This window comes from Silene latifolia, chromosome X (genome assembly GCF_048544455.1).
Source record: "Silene latifolia isolate original U9 population chromosome X, ASM4854445v1, whole genome shotgun sequence".
Classification (NCBI taxonomy): Eukaryota; Viridiplantae; Streptophyta; class Magnoliopsida; order Caryophyllales; family Caryophyllaceae; genus Silene; species Silene latifolia.
In genome coordinates this window covers 228412085-228434294 of record NC_133537.1, presented here as the reverse complement: position 1 = coordinate 228434294, position 22210 = coordinate 228412085, and the positions used below count along the sequence as shown (strand labels likewise).

The 22210-nt window shown below is 40.7% G+C and overlaps 1 non-coding gene across 1 annotated transcript; it reads right to left on the bottom strand.

The window, feature by feature from the left end:
• Positions 1–386: 386 nt before the first annotated feature.
• LOC141625319 (small nucleolar RNA R71) lies at positions 387–493 on the bottom strand. The gene has a single exon (XR_012535105.1). It is a non-coding gene; the product is annotated as a small nucleolar RNA R71 (small nucleolar RNA).
• Between the last annotated feature and the right edge of the window lie 21717 nt (positions 494–22210).

Below are 22210 nucleotides of genomic sequence, written 5' to 3'. Positions count from 1 at the left end.
AAAATTAACCCACAATGCCTAAATTTTCATTACATTCCGTACCAACCGAGGAGAACCTACCAAATGATACTCCTACCCCACAACATCTAACCGGTAATTTCATTGCAAAATATGCATTTATACAACTAGTTGAGAGAAGTCAATTTGGGGGGATGCCTAGTGAAGACACTCATTCTCATATGGAGACTTTTTGTGACTATTGTGATGCGATCTCTCAAACCGGAGTTACTCAAGACCAAATTCAATGGGTCTTATTTACTTTTTCTTTGATTGGTTCCGCGAAACAATGGTTGAAGAGCCTAGATAAGGCTACTCTTGGTATTGACTCTTGGAAGAAATTGGCACCTGCTTTCTACAAGAAATTCTATCCCCCGGAGAAGACTAACATGTTGAGAGCCAAAATCACCGGATTCAAACAAAGGGATGAGGAAACTTTGTATGAATAATGGGAGAGATTCAAGGACACTTGTCGATCTTGTCCACACCATGGACTTAGCGAGTGGTTCTTTGTACAACAATTTTGGAATGGTCTATATGAAGACTCCCGAAACATTCTCAATATGGGGTCAAATGGTATGTTCACCAAAGTTGATGACAATCAAACATGGAACAAGATTGAAGAAATGGTGGTCCATAACTCACAATAGAGTAGACCTCGGAAGGCTACTAGAGGAGGAAAGCATGAAGTGGACTCCATTACTAAATTGGGTGCTCAACTTAGTGCTCATGTTGACACCATTAATTTAAAGTTTGAAAAGGCTATGGCTAAGCTTGAAGAAGCCTCCAAATCGCCTAAGCAACATGTTAATGCCATGGTGGCATCTTCATCAATTCCAAGTGGAGTATGTGAGAGTTGTGGAACTTTGGGACATGACCAAAGTGAATGTAGGGGAACAAGTGAATGATTTCCAAGCATACAAGAGTGGTACCCCTTATTCCAACTATTACAATGAAAACACCAAATTCCATCCCAAACTCTCATACAAAAGCCAAAATGTTCAAAACCCTCAAACAACATACACCCCACTTCCAATGAGAAACCATGCTCAAAGACCCTTTTCAATCAAAACCAAACTCCATACAATCAAACAAATGACCAAGGTTTTGATGTTCAAAAAGCGGTCCTCAAAATGCAAAAGAACCAACAAGAAATTTTCACTCAAATGCAAAAGGATAGTAAAGAAAAAGACATCACCATCAACAACATACTAGCTCACACGAAGATGTTGGAAACCCAAAAGTCTCAATTAGTATCTTCTAATTCCCAAAGACAAAAGGGGCAATTTCCACCTCAAGGTAATCCCCCAAGACATGAGTCGGTGAGTTCCATCCATTTGAGGAGTGGTACAAGGTATGAAGAGCCGAAGAGGCCCGTTGATGAAGATGTTTTGAATGCTAGTGAAAAGGAAAGAGTTGTGGAAAACTCTAGAAAAGAAGAACCCACCATTCAAGAAGTTTCAAAGAAGAATGAAGAGAAGGCTAAAGAGAAAGAGCCTATTGTGATTCGACTTCCATTTCCAAGTCGTCAAGCTAAGCCTAAGTTTGATGAACAACTCGAGAAGTTTATGGAGATTGTAAAGAACTTGAAAGTCTCAATTCCATTTACGGAATTAATCAATCATGTTCCGGCGTATGCGAAATACATGAAAGATATTCTTACAAAGAAGAAATCCATCCGGAAGCTCGAGACTATTGCTTTCACTAAGGTGAGTAGTGCCATCCTACAAGGAAGTTTACCTCCAAAACTAAAGGATCCGGGAAGTTTCTCTATTCCATGCACCATTGGCGACACTACAATCAACAAAGCTCTATGTGACCTTGGGGCAAGTGTGAGTGTCATGCCATACTCGGTGTACAAGAGGCAAGGAATGGGAGAGCTCAAGTGCACTAATATCACACTTCAAATGGCGGATCGATCAACGAAGACACCTTTAGGGGTATGGGAGGATGTGCCGGTAAGAATTGGCAAGTTCTTCATCCCGGTGGACTTTGTTATTGTTGACATTGAGGAAGACTCCAACATCCCTATCATTTTAGGAAGACCTTTCTTACACACCGCAGGAGCGGTGATTGACGTGAAACATGGAGAACTCACACTTCAAGTGGGATATGAAACAATCACTTTTAATCTTGACAAGACAATGAGAGCTCCCCGACTACATGAGCCATGTTTCATGATTGATCATTATAGCCGAGAAAGTGATAGGAAGAAGTTGGCAGCTCAATGCAAAGAACAAGCTATGGGTAAAGAATCACCACCCATATAGGAAAAGAAAGTGGATAATCTCCAAGATGCTCCATCCAAAGAGCAAGAATGTTTCAACAATAATGATAGCTTGAATAGCTCACTACCACTCATGACAAGAGAAGAAGAAGGCCTCATTGACCATAATGACAAGAAGAAAGAGGAGTTGTTCTCATCAACTCATGATACTATTGGGGAACATGTAGATGAAGTATGCGGTCTATGGGATGATGAGTTTGAAGGGTTAGTAAACCCTTATATTGGTAATGTTATGACCCACGACCAAGGCTTTGGTGACCATTTCCACTCAAGTCACCATAATGAAGAACATTTTGTGCAAAAGTCTATTGAATATTTTTATAATGACAATGAACAAGCCTTCGACTACTTCTTCAACGTGTTGAGCAACATCAACAACACCTTGGCTATGCCCACTTGACATCTCATACATGGATGAGAGTTTGGTGGAGTCTTCCATTTTGAGAGAAGTGAGGGTGGGACTTATATGTTTATTGATGGGTAGTGTTCTGACATAGTATGGGGATAGCAATTGCCTTGGCTATCCAAGCCTTCGTAGTGCCCCCACAATGAAGACCAAAGGAATAAAGAGTAAATGACATGGGTTATGAAATACCCACGCGTGGAACTGAATATGTGAGGTACAGGGACAATCCGAGCGGCCCGACAACAATCCGCTTGTCCTGGAAGAAAATCCGAGCATCCTGTAAAGAAGACGCTCGTCCTGAGAGAGCTGGAAAGGTAAATTTTTGTCTGACTGAAGATCTGAGTGTCTCCATATAGAATCCGCTCGTCTCAGCCAAGACGCTCGTCTCACTGAGGATCCGCTCGTCCTGTTGCTATTAAAATTTGGGATTTCTCCCTGACAAAAAATACGAGCGTCCTCAGAACAATCCGCTCGTCTCCCTTCAGAAAGACGCTCGTCTCCTGCAGAAGACGCTCGTCTCAGCACGGGCTCTCTTTTCTGAAATAAGCTGACAGAGAATCTGAGCGTCCCGACCTAAAAACGCTCGTCTCCCCTGCTGAATTCAAAAATAACAGGATTAAAACCCCCCTTTTCCCAATTCATTTTATTCATTCAAAACACAAACACATCTCCAAAACCCTCAAAACCCTAAATCCCTCCATCCATAAAAATCAATTTTCTCAACCAAATTCACCCAAATTAATTCCAAACTCCCTCAAAACTCAAACAAATCACTCCTTTATCAACAACAAACAATTAAAACACCAAAATCGTCAAAGTTTGAATCGATTTTCTAAGGTACAAAGGCAAAATTCGAATTTCCTAAATCGATTTGGGTATTATTGAAACTTGGGGAATTCGAGCAGATCTTTGGGTGTTACTACATATAAGGAGAAGATGTCTAAGACAAAAGGTGGAAAAAAGGCACTTCCAAAGAAGAATCTCTCAAATTGGCAACAAGCTCTACAAGCTTCCAAGGCTTTGGTGGTTCAAAGTGCAAGGATGGAAATTCAAGAGACTACTTCTCCTATGGTGGGAAATATTACTTCTACTCCGGTTGTTGACCAACTACATGATTATCCAGAGGTAATTTTCACATCTGATGCTCATAGGAAGAAATTTGTATCCCTTGCTATGAAATCTATTTTACCCACCAAGTTTATATGCTAAGAGACCTTGACCAAATTGGGTATCTTTGAACAAACCAAGAATTTCTTCGAGTCCATGGGATTGCTTACTTTGTTTAATATGCAATAGTTGACCTACCCATACCACACCTTGGAGTTTTTAAGCTCATTGAAAGGTACGAAGGTGGAGACTCAAACAACATTGAATTCCGCCTTGAGAATGTTGATAGGAAAATGTCATTTGGTGAGTTTGGTAAAGTTTTTGGCCTTAGCAATGACTCGACCTATGTGAAGAAACCCGTAACAAAATATGATCCCACTCTTTTATCGAAGGCTATTACCGGAAGAAAGTTTACGTCTTACCATGATTGTCGTGCCCTTTATGTCCATCATCCGGGCATAAGGGTGTGGCACAAGGTTGTTGGGCACACTTTGATTGCTAGAAAGGGAACAAACCACTTCACCGAGCTTAATTTGATCTATCTCGAGTCGACCTTGAATGTTGATAGAAAGTTCACCACAAAGTACAATATTCTTCAACTTTTAATTGAGAGGTGGTTTAATATCGATCATGGCAAGGAAGGTGCGGCTTTCATTGTTAATGGGGGATTGGTAACTTGGTTGGCAAAACACTTCAACCGGGACTTCAACAAAGATGGTGCTTATAAACCGGTTAAGGGAGGCCATATCATTGATTTAGCCACTATGGTTCACAAATTAAAATGGCTCAAGAATGACACTCTTGACAACAAATTCGAAGGTTAACAAAAGATGCCAAGTCCTTCACTTTACCGAACAAAATTTGCCGACTTAATGTCCATAGGCCACACTACCTTCTCCCACTCTCCGAGGAAGCCGAGTACATTATACAACACCGAAGGGAGGACATTGCCGAGCCCTCCTCCTCTATTACCACTCCACCCTACCCATTCACCTTCCATAAGTTTCAACCCGAAAATGTTAAGGCGGGGAATGACTACTTGACTCTTTTGATGCAACAAATGCACAAGCAAGCCCATGAGGATAGAGTCGACGTATATAGAGCACAATATCCGCCTTTCTTACATCTAGCTAGGCAAGGACTTATTGACCCATCTTGTCCTTTGCCTAGTTGGGCAGATAGGGAAGTCTTCTTTCCTAGTGCTTCTAGGGGTGCTAGTTTGGGTGAAGAGGAGGTTGTTGTTGAGATTGGTGGAGAAGAAGGTGAAGTAAATGAAGAGAATGAAGAAGGTGAAGATGAAGAGGGTAGTGAGGAAGAAGAAGAAGAGAGTTCAAGTGATAGTGGTGAAGACTCCGGATTTATGGAGGTTGAGGAAGCTTCTAGTGAAGAAGTTGGTGATGATGATGAAGATGGGAGTGATGTCGCCATAGGCGATGATTGAGGATTAGAAAGCTCTTGGGAGGATTCCACAATACTTTGTGAGTCTCCTACACCTCCTTTAGGCTTTGTTTATTTCTCTTGTTTTTCATATAATTTTTATCTTCATCATGATTTTGAGTCCTATCATCATTTAGAGGACTCACACCTCAGTCCCATTGAGGTGTTTCTTTCATTGTTCCCACATTTAAAATCCAAAGTGACAATTTTAGTTTCATGCATAGCATCCTTATGCATGAACTCCTCCAATTTTTGACATTAGCAATAATGTCTATTTTGGTTTGGGGAAGTTTATGCATATGCATTGGGAGTTAATTTAAATTATGATCTCCAACCAAACAAAAACTCATGCATCATATAGTATAGTGTAGTCGCATCACTTGTTTATATATCATATAGTTTGCATTTAGTTTAGAAATCATGCATTTCATAGAGATTGCATAATTTCCTATCGTATTGACCATTGAGGACAATGCCCATACTAGTGTGGGGATGGAAAATTCTAACACGACTTTTAAGAAAAAAAATGATAAAAATTGAATTTTTTTGAAAAATACAAAAAACATGTCTTTTTATTTCATAATCATAAAAACCATAAAAATTTGAAAAATTTAAAAACCCGAAAACATGTTCATTTCCTTCATAATATAGTCTTGTATATATTGTGTTTGTTCATCCTTTTTCACATTGATCGACTATGCCACATCCGAGAGATGAGGATATTGAAGACCACATGGTATGATCTTTCCAATCTCCTTTTCCTCTTTATGTTAATGACTATGTGGCTTTATTTTGATTGATGCGGTAAAAACAATGTGATTATAGGATTGCATTTAGATTATTTAGCATACTAGTTGGTAGAATCATAAGCATTAGGTTGTATAAATGTTAGGTGCATCAGGGCATATAGTCGCATTTAGGAAAAATTTTGTGAAACCATCTATTCGGGAAGCTTGACAAGTGTATATAAGGCCTTTGTAGATACTTTTTCTTCTTAAAACTTTGCTTGTTAGAATACTTGTAAAACACCCTAGGATGTGTCATGCTAGTATCCTTTGACCCATGGATTAAGGCCTAGTCAAGAGTACCTTGTGGTGTGATAACTCCTTGGCTACCGTTTATTTCAAGGTGACCCTTGAAACCATGCAACCATCATCCATGTTCTACCACATTTTGTCATCAAAAAGGGAATGGGCACAAAAATTGTTCAAAATTTGAGTTCAAGTATTGAAATGAAAATGAAAAAGTTTACAATTGTATCAAAAGAAAAGAGGAGTAACAAAAATGAAAACTCCAATGCTTCAAATATAAGCACCCTCACTACAAATGGGGTGACATTGAAAATGTTCAAAAGAAATGCAAGAAAAAGTTGACAAATTGTCAAGTGTTGAAAAATGCCAAACATTAAGAGAAATGGCAGAAGAAAATGTTCTCAAAATGTCAAATGCCACAAATTGGGGGGAAAAACAACCACAAAAAGCAAACTCCCATATGAAACTCAAATTCTATTGATCCATTTTCCATCGTATCCACTTTTGTGCATGGTAGAGAGGGGACGACCCTTCTTCTTGTCTAGGCAAGAAGGGGAATTCCGCGATCCTCCAGTGTTTCTAACACCATAGGAAGTTTGCTCTTGACGAAAGCATTTAACAATTGAGGACAAAGGTACCCTAGCTTGACACAACTTGGAGGTGATTTATTGGTATCCTTCTAGGCTTAGTAGTTTGAAGAAACCGTATCTATGATGGAATGTGTACCCTTAGATTTCTTCCCCTTTAAATAATTTCCGCCACTTAGATGAGGAAAGTGGCTATTAATTTTTGTAGATGCATCTATTACTTGTTTTGTGTGCTTTAATGCTTAGATGTGTCGCCATTTTGGCAAGCCCCACCTTGCCTTGCAAGAAGGCATCCCACCTCATGGTTGTCTTGTTGTGAGTTAAAGGGGCGGAGTGAGACCCGCTAATTGTCTCACATTGGCTATATTAGTAGGTTAGTTTGAATAAGGGTCCTAGTCTTTGTCGCCTCTTTACTCGGGACGAGCAAAGGTTCGGTTTGGGGATATTTGATGTGACTCATATTTGAGCACATTTAGTCCCCGAATTAGCCTCGTTCCTATGCTTTATAGTGCATAATTGGGTCATTTACTATCTTTAGTTTCCCATTTTGCATATTCATTGAGGTTTTGTTTCCTTGGTAGGAGAGGAGTGCAAACCTTACATTTTCATGGCGAAATGGAGCTAAATTGATCGCATTCAATGACCAAGCATCAAAGGGAAGACGATACTAGAAGGCCTATGTAGATAATAAAGTAGATTGGGCAATGATGAAAGGATCCTTGTATCCTCAACAAGATCCCCGCGGATTGTTGAGGAAAGAAGAAAAGAGAAGTGCTTGTCTCACAATCCGAGCGGATTGTAGCCAATCCGAGCGTCTCCCTGCCCAGAAATCCTTGCGTCCCGATGCCAAGACGCTCGTCTTGAAGCCAAGCAACCTGAGTGTCTCTCCCATGATCCGCTCGAATTTCCTTACAGACTCTACCGTGCCACCTTCCTAGACGCCCAGGACGAGCATATCTTCGTGGGACTAGCAAAACGGAGATGCGCATCTCCTTGGAGAGAAGCACTTCCTCAACTTTTCATAAGGGTCTTAAAAGTAATTTAAGCCCTTAGTAACCCTAATCTTTGTACCTAATCGTTAGTATAAATACCGCTTTGTACTACCTACATTAGCATGTCATCTTAATACAATCTTAATCCTATCTTAATCTTGTAATCAACTTTTACTCTAGTATTAATACAAATATCATTCCTTAGTCTTTCCTTAATTTCTCTATTGTTCATCATTTATTTTGGGTAATTAGAAGATTATTTGGGTTTATTTGGAGGATTGACAACCTACCATCAATCATCAAGTACTTCTATTATTCTTTGCTTTATTATTTGGAATCATCTTCATAGGTATAATTCTCTCTTAATCCTTTTTAATTATTGTTAATCATTTTCATTTGTTCATCATGTTTTGCCGTGCTAGTATGATTGACAACCTTGTTAACATGTTAAACTTGATAATGAGTGAGTAGTTTCCTTAACTAGGGTTAATGGGGAATTAGGGGAAACTAACATGGGGATTGATTAATGCTTAATCTAATATGTTTTCATAATTAATTTGCTTGCTTGTTGTGATTCCAACTTATGCACATGTTATGTTTGATGAAATGCGAGCCTATGAATCCTTGCATTTTTTACCCATCACTTACCTTTTCAATGAGACTTGTAAGACATAAACCAACTCGAGTCTCATTAGACCATGCATATAGTTGGATAGGAAGGATTAAGTCGACTTATAGGTGTTGTATTATCTAATCGATTCGGCGCCGGGACCCAAACCTTCTTAGGGACTGTAAGATATACACTAACTTGATCCCATCACAACAATAAATGCTTGCATCTAGTAGAAAATATGTTTGTATGATAAAATCTCATGAATCCCCTATGAACCCATGACACCCTAGTGCTTTTAATCAATTGTTTATATCTCATTTTAATCATCTTGCTTGTTTTCATTACTTTATTTACATTGTTGATTAGGTAACTCGATCTCCTATCTCAACCCAAATTGTGACACCCTTAGACACAACAAATTGCAATTGAAAATCCTACATCAATACCCGACCCTTGGAATCCGACCTTTACTTACCTCTTTACTAAGAGTAGAGTAGTTTGTACAGTTATAATTATTGTTTTGGTCAAGGTAACTTTTGACGACAAGTAACAAAACCGACGAACCAATTATGTATGAAACCGTCATAAAAACATTAAATACAAATTAAAACTAATTAAAAACTAATTAGAATTAATTAAAACTAATTAAAACTAATTAAAACGAGTTATGTCAAACTAGGTTAAATTTATGAAGATGGAAACGAGTTGAAAGAACTAGACAAACGGGAAATAAACGGTAAAAAATAGGTACAAAAGAGAATCTCCGAAACTTGATATGAACAAATTGAGTCTCTAAAAATCCGGGTTTCATTTAATGGCGAAAACCCGCAAATATTAACTATAAGGGATTTGAACCATAAAACAAAGCATAATTATTAAGAATATGTATTAGAATACTATATGTGAATGAAATAAAGAAAACAAGAAATTAAGAAAAAAGGGACGAATTAACAGAGGACGGAGGACGAAGAAGAACAGCAGGAACTGCGGCAGCCTCTGGAAGAGGCGTAGCAGATGCTGCGACTCTTCGAAGAGGCGCAACAGTTGCTGCATTTTTATCTCGATGTCTGCCCACTGTTAATCCGTAAAAACAGTTTAATGAAAGGGTTTTAGAAATCGGTTTTAAGCATGCTTTCGACGTAAATCTTACATTAATTAGTACAATAATAAAATACAATAATAGATATGGGATTTACACCCTCAGACTTACATGTTTGACGAAACAAGATTAACTAAGTTAACGTTTTAGTGATTGCTCGACTCGAATGTATGTAGAAAGTGCCCTCGTAAGAGGATTTAGATTAGATTGATTGATGTGTAGTGGTCAAATTGGTCGGTCATGCAACGTGACTGGTACTCAGAATAATCTGAGCTTACGTGGTCGATTGATAAAGCACGTAGACGTCAAAAGCTTAGATCACGGTCTTAGAATGCAAAGGGAGAAGAGAAGGGCGGACACTCGCGTGAAAAATATGTGGAACGAAGGTCCTTATTTATACTAAAAAATTTGGAGAGTTATGGAATGACTCGAACTTTGGAAATGAATCACGGAAAAATATGAAAATACGCAGAAAAGAGCTGGGGAAGAGGCGCAGTAGCTGCTGCGATCCTTCCAAGAGGCGCAGCAGGTGATGCGTCTTTTCCCCAGAGGTTTCCTCATGCGAAAGAAAGATTTCCGCGTTTCCTTTATAGAATTGCGGTGGATCTCAACTTCCTTATTCTTTGAAATAAGATTTTCGGGATATATTTTGCCAAAAGATATAAAATTAATTTATGGAATAAAAATATCCAGAATAGTCTAGGACATACCGACTCGGCATTTTAAACGGTTTATTAGAAAAATGAAGCGGTTTTTGACCTGGACTCCAAATGAGCTCTAATTACTGTCAAAATGACCGTATCGGTGCGTAGATGACAACCAAGGGGTAGACACAAGTGTTTGAGCTATCACTTGATGATAAACTTACAAACTATCATAAATCATTTCGTGTACCAAACATCCGGCCCAATCATCACCGGGTGGCTTGTGGGAGGTGCAGAAATGAGGTATCTACAGAGCCCCCACTTTGACTAAGTCTTGGACAAGGCGAAAGTCAAAGTATAGCCATCAGGTCAATCGAAGATTATAAACTGACAAGTATGGCGACGCGAGGCGGCTCATGGGGTCTGAGCCAAGGACCTATCGTCGGGAACATTTTAGAGTTTGTCGACTTCCGGAAGGGTCGTTTAAAGTCCATTACACTACATAAGGAAGCTCGCCAGCCATAATAAGAAACCATACCTGAGATCTATTTCTTTGAATGAATAAAATTTTAGGACAGCATGACGTCGGTAGGAACTGCTGGGAAAATCTGCTTGTGTCGGTCTCAAGCGAACTCTCGTCGGGGAATATGTCGATGATTCTGTCTGGATTGAATCATTTCTGGGAATCTGCTCGTGTCTGCTTCCAAACAAACTCCATCTCTCGAGAAGTGCAATCGGTTGTCATGGACTCTCGTTGGGTAAAAGGTATTGATAAAGACGAAAATCGCTCGTTGCTGCAGGCAAAGTTCTGATGAAGGATAAAATACTGTGACGGTTCACAGTCTACTTGAAGATAAAATAATGCGACGGTTCGCAGTCTGCTTGACAAAGTACGGGTCCGGACAAAAAATAAATGTCCAATAGACCAAATATATGATATATGGTGTTGGAGAAGAGTCGCACCAAAGATGGCCCCACAAACAACTAACTTGTAACGAACTTTTGAAAATTGAGCTGGAGGGGAGCTCGGGAAGAGGCGCAGCAAGAGCTGCGTCCTTTCCCAAGCTCGTCCCTGTCTGAGTAAAAACTCGACTAAAACCGTGTTTATTTATAATAAACAAAACACATTTCTTATTAAAACTCTCTCAAATTCCAGCCATTATCCGTCAAAATTTGATAAAATCATGCCATTAATCCTGACTAATAGAGGTATGTGTCTTATCCTTGCTTTAATTCTTGTATTTGCATGATTTTGATCGAAAAAATTAGGGTTTTTCGACCCAATATGTCAAAAATTTGGGGCTTTTCCCCAAAATGGATTTGCCTTATAAAACTGACATTATAAATGGATAATTGGCAATGTAAGGAACATAACCATGTACTATTTTTGAATTTTCGTCAAGTATTGATCTTTTAAGCGAAATTGAAATGGTTTCTCAACTGTTTCGGAAATTGCTTCGAAAATACCCTTAGGATTGTCCATTTTCAATGAATTTTGGGTTTTGGAACCCTTGTGTAATGGGTAAACTTTCTACCATGTTGGATTTTTGATTTGTGACAGCTTTTTCAGGACACCTTTCTAGGGCATAATTGCTATTATAGCGAAATGCTGCCGAAATTTCGACTCAAACCCGTAACTAGGCTTGAACTTAAACTTGACTTAACCCAATTTATCACATGAGTGGTCAGGTTTCAAAAGAAATAGCCAAAGATGGCGGGAAAAGGCCATTTGCGGGGCTCAAAAGGCTTGAAACTACCTTCACCGAGGCTTGTCGTCATTTGACGCGGCCTAATTTACTCTAATTTTGCAGGTGACGTTCCTTCTACGTTAGGGAGGGCTCCCATGGATGTGGACATCAACTTAGACCCTTCTCTTAATCTTGAGGAGGTGATCGAGGAGGTAGTTTAGGAGGTTGTTGAGGAGGAGGTCGAGGAGGTCCCGAGGCGGGCCAACGTACGACGTGGTGGTCGCCAGCTAGTGGGGGCACCTGAGTTGGCTGAGAAATGGGATGGAAGACATCTCATTTAGGCAGCAGAGAGCCACCTGTCTTACAGGACGGTGAGGAGTTTGGTCAGTTTTGAACTTGTCATTTCCTTCTTGCCTTTCCTTATTCACCTACCGTTTCAGTTCTCTTTTGCTTTGTGCTAAAGATAGCTTTGCGTCAAATTGAGACAGGAGGCCGGGAACATGAGGTCCTTCTCTGGTTTCACGACGATGATGGAGGCCTACGGGAGACTGTCGGAGGAGGAGAAGGCCATCATCGAGCTGGAAGCCTTTAGAGCTTTGGTGGGAGCGTGGAGGGCGATCAAGGAGAGGGAGATTTGGGCTAACCTTTGCCGGATTCGAGCTTTCCTTGATCGGTACTGGGACACGACTTCGACCTTTCAGATGCCTTTTGGAGAGTTTGGGGTCACTCAGGAGGACTACGACATGATCTCTGATCTACCGTGTATAGAGAAGACGTTGGTGTGGTCGTCGATGGCCATGAGAGTGGACTCGGCCGAGGCGAGGAGGCTGATCGGCTGGAACCTGGCAGCGGGTGCTGCTACCGTTCCTGGGTTGGTGTCGAGTACTTACGTCATGGACTACTTTGCGGGTGGGACCCTGGCGACGATGATGATGGATGGGAGGAAGGTGGATCCTCCTACTTGTACTGCGGAGTAGAGGGCTTGTTTGTGGCTCTGGTGGTTCTTTTCTTCGCTTTACCTCGGAGACAAGGGGGAGAGGCTGTCGACGAAGCTTCTTACGTTTCTTTCTGACTTTAGTGACGACCTAGCTCGGTGGGACTGGGTTACTCCTGGCTTTGCGGTCCTCACTTGCTACATGAGGGCCATGGTTCGTCCCGAGCTGATGGAGAAGGGGACTTCACCTGCTGGTGTCAGTCCTGGACTGTTGTTGGAGGTATGAACCTTTATTACGTATCATGAAAGATCATTATTTCTTCCATTTCTATCGAATTATGAAAGATCATTATCGATTATCTTGTTTTGCTGGCGTGGGTGTACTCCTACTTTTCGGGCTTCGCGCCCAAGAAGACGGAGCCTAAGCCGAGAGCGTACCCGGTCGTGAGGGACTGAGTGGTGTGCCGTAGGAAGAGCCAGCACTCTTCTTACGACGTTTGTAGATGGGGCGTGAATGCCCTGAAGTTAAGCGACGTAAGTACCTTTGATTACTTTTCTTCATTGTTGTTTTTATTTAGGAGAAATCATAGGAATGACCTCTTTCCCGTTTTGAGCCTATCATAAGAATGACCTTTCGTTTGCTTGTTTTAGTGGGTGCCCAGACCTTGGGTGGACTACCCTGGCGCTTTGGCCTTCGTGGCTGAGGTCCTTCGACCCATGAGCTCGAGTTGGTTGCTGCCGAGGACGTGCATGGGACCAGTTACGTACCTGGGTGAGCATTTGACTCGACAATGCTGTCGTGAGAGTTTTATGGTTCCCATCGATCCTCCACGGACGATGTTTAGGGAGCATTCGGACGCCGAAAGAGAGGCTGACTTGGCGGACATTGGCGGTGACACCCTTCTCCTTCCTGGTGAGGAGCATTATCTGTTCGTTCGCCAAAGGCTGGCGTACTGGCCGATCGTGGTAAGTATTTTGCTTTCCCTTTTTGAATTGTTTTGAGAAACTGGCAAGAATGTTCGTCGAATAAAGAATTCATTTGAACTTCGCAGGAGATCGAGGTGGCAGACGTCAAGCCCCCAGCGTACCCGGAGACACTAGAGTACACAGACGCGGCGGGGATGACGACGATCTCGGAGATCCGCGACTTCGGTGAGGAGGTCACGGACGCTGGCCTAGAGGAGTGGCAGCACTTAGTGAGGTGGGTAAGCCCCCATATTCGGCTATCTTTCGCTGTCTTTATTTCATAAGAATACATTCGTTCTTTTTGAAAACCTTTTGTTTATTAAAGTGCAGGTGGCGCCATCTCAGCATGTGGTGTTGTGGAGGATGGCCAACCGGCTGCGGGCCACGGCCATCGAGTCACTTGCTGGTGGCCGAGGACGACAGGTATGAACCTCTCATTCTCTTTACTTTGAATTTTGTTGCAATTTTCTCGCATTTTGCTTGAAATGGTTGAATAAAATGATTGAAATGAGGCATTTCTTTATCACTTGCAGAGGGAGCGTGACCTAGAGTGTGAGCTGGCACAGTTCTAGGAGGAGATAGCTCACCTGTTGAGGGAGTTAGAGGTCAGGGACACTGAGATCGCTGCCCTCGAGGCGACCGTAGTTGAGCTGAGTGGGGACCCGAAGTAGTTGTTTTCCTCTTTTTGCTGTTGATCGTCTTGTATATACTTGTACATTTTGGACTTCCTTTTGGACTTTTCGGACCTGTTTTAGGCGAGAGCCCCGAATTTGATGTACATATTGCATTTTTGGTTGTATATATGATGGCCTGAGTGCCTTTGCTGTTGGTTGTTTGTTGTTCTTACAGGTTAGCTTAAAATAGGTTTGGTAGAGGACGGTTTGTGCTAGGGCTGAGCAAAAAATCCGATTATCCAAACTTATCTGATATCCGATCTGAATTTTTGGAAATCCGATCCGAAAGTTATGTTTGGTTTGGATATCTGATCCAAAATCATTGGTTTTGGTTTGGATATGGATATTAGAATTAAAACATTTGGATATCTGATCTGATCTAAAACTATAGTTTTCTAGTATAATTTCGAGAAAATAAAATTTTATTTGATGCAACAACTTAATTAATGCTTAAAATATTAGAGAAATATCTAGGTGGCACTTATATTTTATAGCGAGAACATTGGAATAAGAATACGAAAGAAAATATCATGTAAAACAATTGAATATAATCGTGTTTCAAACTTAATTTTAAAGTAAATTCAAAAGTATGGATATCCGCATACGATCCGATTATTTTGGATACCCGAACATTGGATATCCGAGACAGTTGGTTTGGATATTGGATATCTAACTTCAGGATTTCTAATATGGATATTCGATCCGAACTTGCACTTTGGATCAAATACCCAATCCGTACTCTGGCCTAGTTTGTGCCGTCATGCTGGCGAAATTTATATAGAATTTACACGTAGAGCACATAATATATACGTGACTTAAATTAGCGCAAAGCGAGAAAAAGGGAAAAAGTGCTCGTAAATGAGCAAAAATGACCGAAAATGCAAAAATTGCCAAGAAATGAAAGGAAAAAATGACCGGACAGTAGGGAGGGCTACCCCCTAAAAAAAATAAAAAAAGGAATGTATAAGTGTCGTATATAGTGAAAATGAGGAGTGAAATGATTCCCCCTGAAAAAAAAGAATAAAAAGTAATGAATAAGGGTGCTTGACTGGCGAAAATATCGAGTTCGTCTCGAAAAGCGTGCCCGGAAAATTAGGAAACATAAATATGGTAATTTGTCGAAATTACCAAAATAATATCCTATAGGAATAGAAAATTATAGCCAAAAAAAAATTAGGAAAGATCCAAAGCTGAAAATCACGGAAAAGAGCCTGCGGAAGAGGCGCAGCAGATGATGCGTCATTTCCCCAGTTGGTCAGACCTCAGCCGAAATTAGCAAATTGCGTTTAGTATAAATAGAGACTTCAGGGAAGCTTTTATTCACACAATTCCTTCATCTTTATTCCGTCTATCTCATAAAAGCTCTCATATCTTCATACAAAAAATTCAAAATCAATGGACGCTTTCGAAAACCGTCTCAAGGAGTGGACGAACGAGTTTACTAATGTCGAGAAACATGACATGGGTGCATTTAATTTGGAATCGATCTTGAGTCTCAAGTTAGTGAACATCGTGAAACCTTTCTTGGATGCCTGTCTTGATTATTGGGACCCAAATTTCCACCTATTCGCCTTTCCTGGAGGCGATATTTGTCCTTTCCCTGAGGAAATAGCTGCTATTGGAGGATGGGACCTAGAAAATGCACCCGCGATACCTTTTAGCTCTCAAGGGTATAAGAGTAAATTTAGAGATTTGCTTGGACGGACCAAGGCTGAGGTTGACCGTCTTGTGACCTCAAAAGGAGTTTGTATGTTTGACTTCATTGCCGATTTATAAATTGGGAAGACCCTTCTATTTCCTATGTTGCGAGACGCAAGGGCGTTCGGATTTTGTCTACTGCAATGTTATGTCCTTCAAGGGCATGTTGACAAGGAGATGAGAGGGGATCCTCGTTTCTTAAGCTTAGTGGAACAATTGGAGCTGCGCAAGAGCCCAGCATGCCTTTGCTTAGGAAAGATCATTCTGGGGTTGGACAACAGAAAAGCCAGCCGCGAGCTTCCTTATTTGGGAAGTCCCATAATTTTGCAGGTAAGAACCCTCTTTCCTTTTTTTGTACGCGTGCCAACCGTTTTTTTTTTCTTTTTTTCGTTTTTTTTTTGTTTTTGTTCGTTTGACCATGTCGGATTAATTCCCGTCTTCTTTCCAGGTTTGGCTTATGGAGCGTCTGCGGTTGATCGAGCCCCCAGTTAATGTGCTAGGATAGCATGCTCGATCAATTGTGATGAGAACTAGGCTCTACATGGTGGACTTCACTCGGGTTTGCATCTATTGGGAAAATAAGCTGAAGAATGAAGGAGGTCACTGGAGTTTCATCTTTAGACCCGACTCGGTCAGTTCGCATCCCTGACTTGGAATTCATGTTTTGCATTTTTCCTAAGAGATTGATGAGGTAAGTGGGCCTTAAGCAGAAGATTCCGAAGCTTGACACCGTTCCTCAGACTGCATCGGCACACACTACGGAGACTCGTCGAGAGTGGGCCCTCAAGTGGGCTCAGAGGAACATGTGGTTCATTCCCTCTCTTATTGGCTCCTTATGGGTATCTGATTCGTACTTACAATGGAGGAAGGCTAGCATTCCTGAAGAGCGTGAGAAATTGAGGAAGCACGAGCCTGTTGACTACAAGATTCGCGAGGTAGCAAAGGAGAACCAGAAGTACTTGATTGAAGAGGAGGAAGAGGCCGGATTCTGAGTCGTTCATCCGTCGAAGAAACCGAAGACCGCTCCTGCCGCAGAGATGGTCGTGGATCCAAATGGTAAGACTAGACCGTAAGAGAGACCTTTGGTGATTAGGTCGGAGATAGCACATGAGTGCTCGGCTCGTGGTCGAGACAAGAAGTATGATAGAAATGACAAAGGCAAAGGGAAGATGGAAGAGTAGCCTTAGTCGTAATACTATTTATTATTATTATTATTTGTAAAAAACGCCGGAGTTTTTAGAATCCTAACCTAGCATTTACGTCGGCATTTATATTATTTGGCATACTATTATTATTTATGGAAGAAATGAATAAAATATTAATTAGTTAAGAAACTATTGTGATTTTCTTTTATTATTTTTGTCGAATTTCAAATGCCAATGCAAATGTCCTTCTATTTACATTTTTAAAAATAACTGGGTTGTATCCTGTAAAGGATTGCCTACGTATTCATTTAAAAAATGAAATCAAACTCTTCCGCGTAGTTTGAATAAATGTAAAAGAATAATTGTTCTAAGCAAGAGCTTGTGCGAATTAGAAAATAGGCAGGAACTTTACTTACTTCTAAAATACAATTCAATTTATTTGATGATGGGAGGATGTCGAAATGTCAAAATGTCAAAATGCAAGAGCAACGTGACATAAGCTTTTTTTCAGCGGGCCAAGGGCCATTTTTATTTCGTGTCACATGAGCGGCACATAGGTGTTACGCGAGGCACTTTTTTTGTCCTATACTACGCATAATATCGTTTCAGTTGGGTTATCAAACCCATTTCCATCAAGGTCTGTAATCCTAACTGCACCCCCCGAGAGTATGGACTTTACTAAGAATGGTCCGGCCCAGTTGGGTTTTGATGGGACAAGAGTTGGTCGTCACACATCCAATCAAACACATTTATAATTCTCAACAAACAACTAGTTAGTGGTAAGTCGAGGTCGATCCATGGGATGGTGTGCTTTGGGTTCTAAGTCAATCTATCTCAATTTATGCTAATGTCACAATTTATGGGGTTTGTAGTTGTATTCTAGACTAATGCAAGCAATAAAGTAAAACAAGCAATAAAAGGAAGGATGTAAACAAATTATTAAAAGTACTAGGATATCATGGGTTTATAGGGGATTCATGGGAGTTGCCCATACAAACATGTTTACAAAGTTGCAAGCAATTGATGTTGTAGAGGAACCGAGTTGGTTTATGTCTTACGGTTCTTAGGAAGAGTTGGGTCCCGGAGCCGAATCGATTAGATTGTACAACATCTATAAGCCGACTTACTTTCCTCCAAATCACTTCTATGCATGGTCTAACAAGAATCGAGTTTGTTTATATCTTACAAGTCAAGTTGAATAGATAAAAGATGGTTCTAAATGCAAGGATTCATAGGCTTAGCATTTCATCAAACATAACATGTGCATAGGTTGACATTACAACAAGCAAGCAATCTTAATCATGGAAACATATTAAATTAAGCATTACTATTCCCCATGTTTTTCTCCCTTAATTACCCACTCATCCTAGCTAAAGGACTACTCACTCTTTATCATGGGAAACATGTCATTAATGGTGTCAATCATTATAACAAGGCAAAACATGATAAAATCTTAAGGAAATAAACAATAAAGATTAAAGAGTAATGGAATTATATCAAACTTGAGATGATCTAAATAATAAAGTAAGAATAAAAGAAGAGAACTTGATTGATTGATGAAGGGTTGTCAATCCTCTAATAATAACCCAATAATCTTCAATTACCCAAAAGTAATAAACTTGAACAATAATTAAGGAGAGATTAATGTGTAATTTTGTGGAAAGATTGTGATTAATCTATTCTAATCTACTCCTAATCTAATATAAGGAAAGTTGATTTTCTAATGTGCAAGCACCCCTTTGATTATCATCAAAATGGGGTATATATAGTAGTGCCTCATTAGGTTAACTAAGGCTAAATTAGTAATTAACAATTCTAAGTTCTAAGTAGGGAACTGCAGGTATTTTCGAGAGATGAGCATCCTTGCTGAAGATGCCATGGTCCACTCGTACACAAGGGCAGGACGCTCGAATTCTGGGCAGGTAGGACGAGCGGCTGAAGGTCGGGACGCTCGGATTGTAGGGGCATAGGACGAGCGTCTTAAAGCTTTGGGCGCTCGGGTTGCTGTTCAGAATTCTTCCTCTCGCATACTTCTTATTCTTGCAATATTGGTCTTTAGTTCTTGCCTATTCTTCCATACTCGTTCAACCAAGATCGTCAATGTCCTTCCAAATAAGCTCAAGAGATGGGAATTTCCGCCTAATTGTCTCATTTCCTACAAAACAAGCACAAGGCGATAGGAAAGCAAAACAGAAAGCATTTGACGGATAAAATGGCTATGGAATATTATAATAGTATGCAAAATAGGCTCAGTTAGGAGACTAAATGTGCTCAAATATGAGTCACATCAGGTTTAAACTTTCCACGTGGATCGACAGGTAGGAGAGCTCTGACCGATTTGAGCACCAAATCTCCTTCTTTGATGTTCCTGGGCTTAACCCGTTTATTGAAGGCTCGTTTGATACGTGCCTGATATGTTTGCACATTATGCAATGCGCGCAACCTTCGTTCATCCAAGAGGATGAGTTCTTCATATCTATCTCTCTTCCAATCAGCTTATGGAATTTGACTTTCAAGCAGAATGCGTAAAGGCGGGATTTCTAGTTCAACTGGTTGTACAGCTTCCATGCCGTAAGTCAAGTAGAAAGGAGTAGCCCCAGCGGGTGTCCTGACTGATGTGCCATAACCCCATAATACAAATGGTATCTTACTCGGCTAATCGCGATAATTGTTGATCATTTTCTTGAGGATAGTGACGACATTCTTGTTAGCTGCCTCTACCGCACCAATAGTTTGAGGTCTGTAAGGCGAGGAATGGTGGCGCTTGATTTTGTATTTGGCTAGCAATTGCTTAGTCTCAGCCTCGAACTATGATCCATTGTCACTGATGATCTCATGTGGGCATACTGGGCAACCATATCGATAAATGATATTGGTTTGTATGAACTTTGCCACGTTCTTGGCGGTGAAACTTGTGTAAGATGCCGCTACGACCCATTTGGTAAAATACTCGATAGCTACCAAAATAAAACTGTGGCCTCCTATTCCGGCTGGAGTGATTTTCCCGATGATGTCAATTCCCCAAGCAGAAAACGGCTAACATGTTGTCATAGTGTAAAGTAGTGAAGGAGGGACATGTTGCACATTCCCGAAGATTTGGCAGTTATGGCATGTCTGACGTATTTGATACAATCCGACTCCATCATGGTCCAGTAGTATTCGAGACGCGTGATTTTCATTGCCATCATTGGTCCACTCATTTGAGGACCACATTCTCCATCATGAACTTCTTCCATTACTTTTTGTGCCTGTGAATGATCAAGGCAACGCAAGACTACACCAATAGGTGTCCTTTTGTACAATTCTCCCTACATGAGGAGGTATTGAGAGGCTAGTAGGCGTATAGCATGTTGTCCCCTCTTATCCATATCTGGTGGATATGTACCATTGAGCTTGAAGTTTAGAATGGCTTAAAACCAAGGTTCGCCTGGATTCCCTTCCTCATCTGTAATTTGGTGTACATAGGCTGGTTCTGACCGTCGTTCGATGCATAAAGGCATTTCTACCATGTTGTCTAGCGTATTAATCAAAGATGCAAGTTTCGCAAGAGCGTCTGCAAATTGATTCTCTTCACGAGGTAGGTGTAGATAAGTGACCTGATCGAAGAATTGGGCAACTTGATCTTTCCTAGCCTGGTAAGGTGCTAGACTTTCACTTCGAATTTTCCAAGATCCCGTAATTTGGTTAATGATCAAGGACAAATCTCCGTGAACTCGAAGATTCTTGATGCCTAAACTTACTACTGCTTATAGACCAATGAGGCAAGCTTCATATTTTACTACGTTATTTGTCACCTCGAAGTCGAGTTTGACAGAGAGTGGTGTATGCTTACCTTCAGAAGAAATGAACAACACTCATATTCCAAATCCTCTTAAATTCGATGCTCCATTGAAATAAAGGTCCCAGGAGCCTACACTAGTTTGTAGTATGTCCTCATCTGGAAATGACCACATGTCTATTGCTTGGGTGTCGTTGATAGGATTATCTGCGAAAAATTCGGCAACGGCTCGCCCCTTTTTAACCTTCAGGGGTACATATTTGAGGTCGAACTCTCAGAGCATTAAGGTCCATCTTGCCAATCGACCATTGAGGACGGATTTCTCAAAGAGCTACTTGACGGGATCCATTTTTGAATACACCTTGACAGAGTAGCTAAGCATGTAATGGCGTAGCTTCTTTGTTGCCCACACAAGAGCGAGGAATGTCTTTTCGAGAGGTGTGTACTTGCACTCATACTCTAAGAACTTATTACTAAGGTAGTAGATAGCTCTTTCTTCTTTCCCAACAGTTTGTGCGAGCATAGCCCCCATGGCTATTTCGGTCACTGTGAGATATAAACCAAGAGGTTGATCTCATTGAGGAGGCATGAGCATTGGTGGCTTGGCTAGTATCTCCTTAATTCTGTCAAACGCCTTTTGGCAATCATCGTCCCATATGGTATGATTTGTTTTCTTGAACTTTTTGAAAATGGGTTCGCAGATCATAGTAAGCCTCAATATGAACCGGCTTATATATTGCACCTTGCCTAGAAATCCTCTAACCTCCTTCTCTGTTTGAGATTGTGGCATTTCGATTAGAGCCTTGATCTTGGATTGATCGATTTCTATTCCTCTTTGACTAACGACATATCCCAGAAGTTTGTCTGATGTTACTCCGAATGCACACTTCTAAGGATTGAACCCCATGTTGTACTTTCGCAGTCTTAGGAAGAATTTGCAAAGGTTATTAATGTGCCCCTTCCTATCTTTGTCCTTGACAATCATATCATCGACGTATACTTCTAATTCTTTATGCATCATGTCGTGTAGCAATGTGGTCGCAGTTCGTTGGTATGAAGCTCCCGCATTGATGAGGTCGAATGGCATAACAGTATAGCAATAGATGCCCCTTTGAGTGACAAAGGCT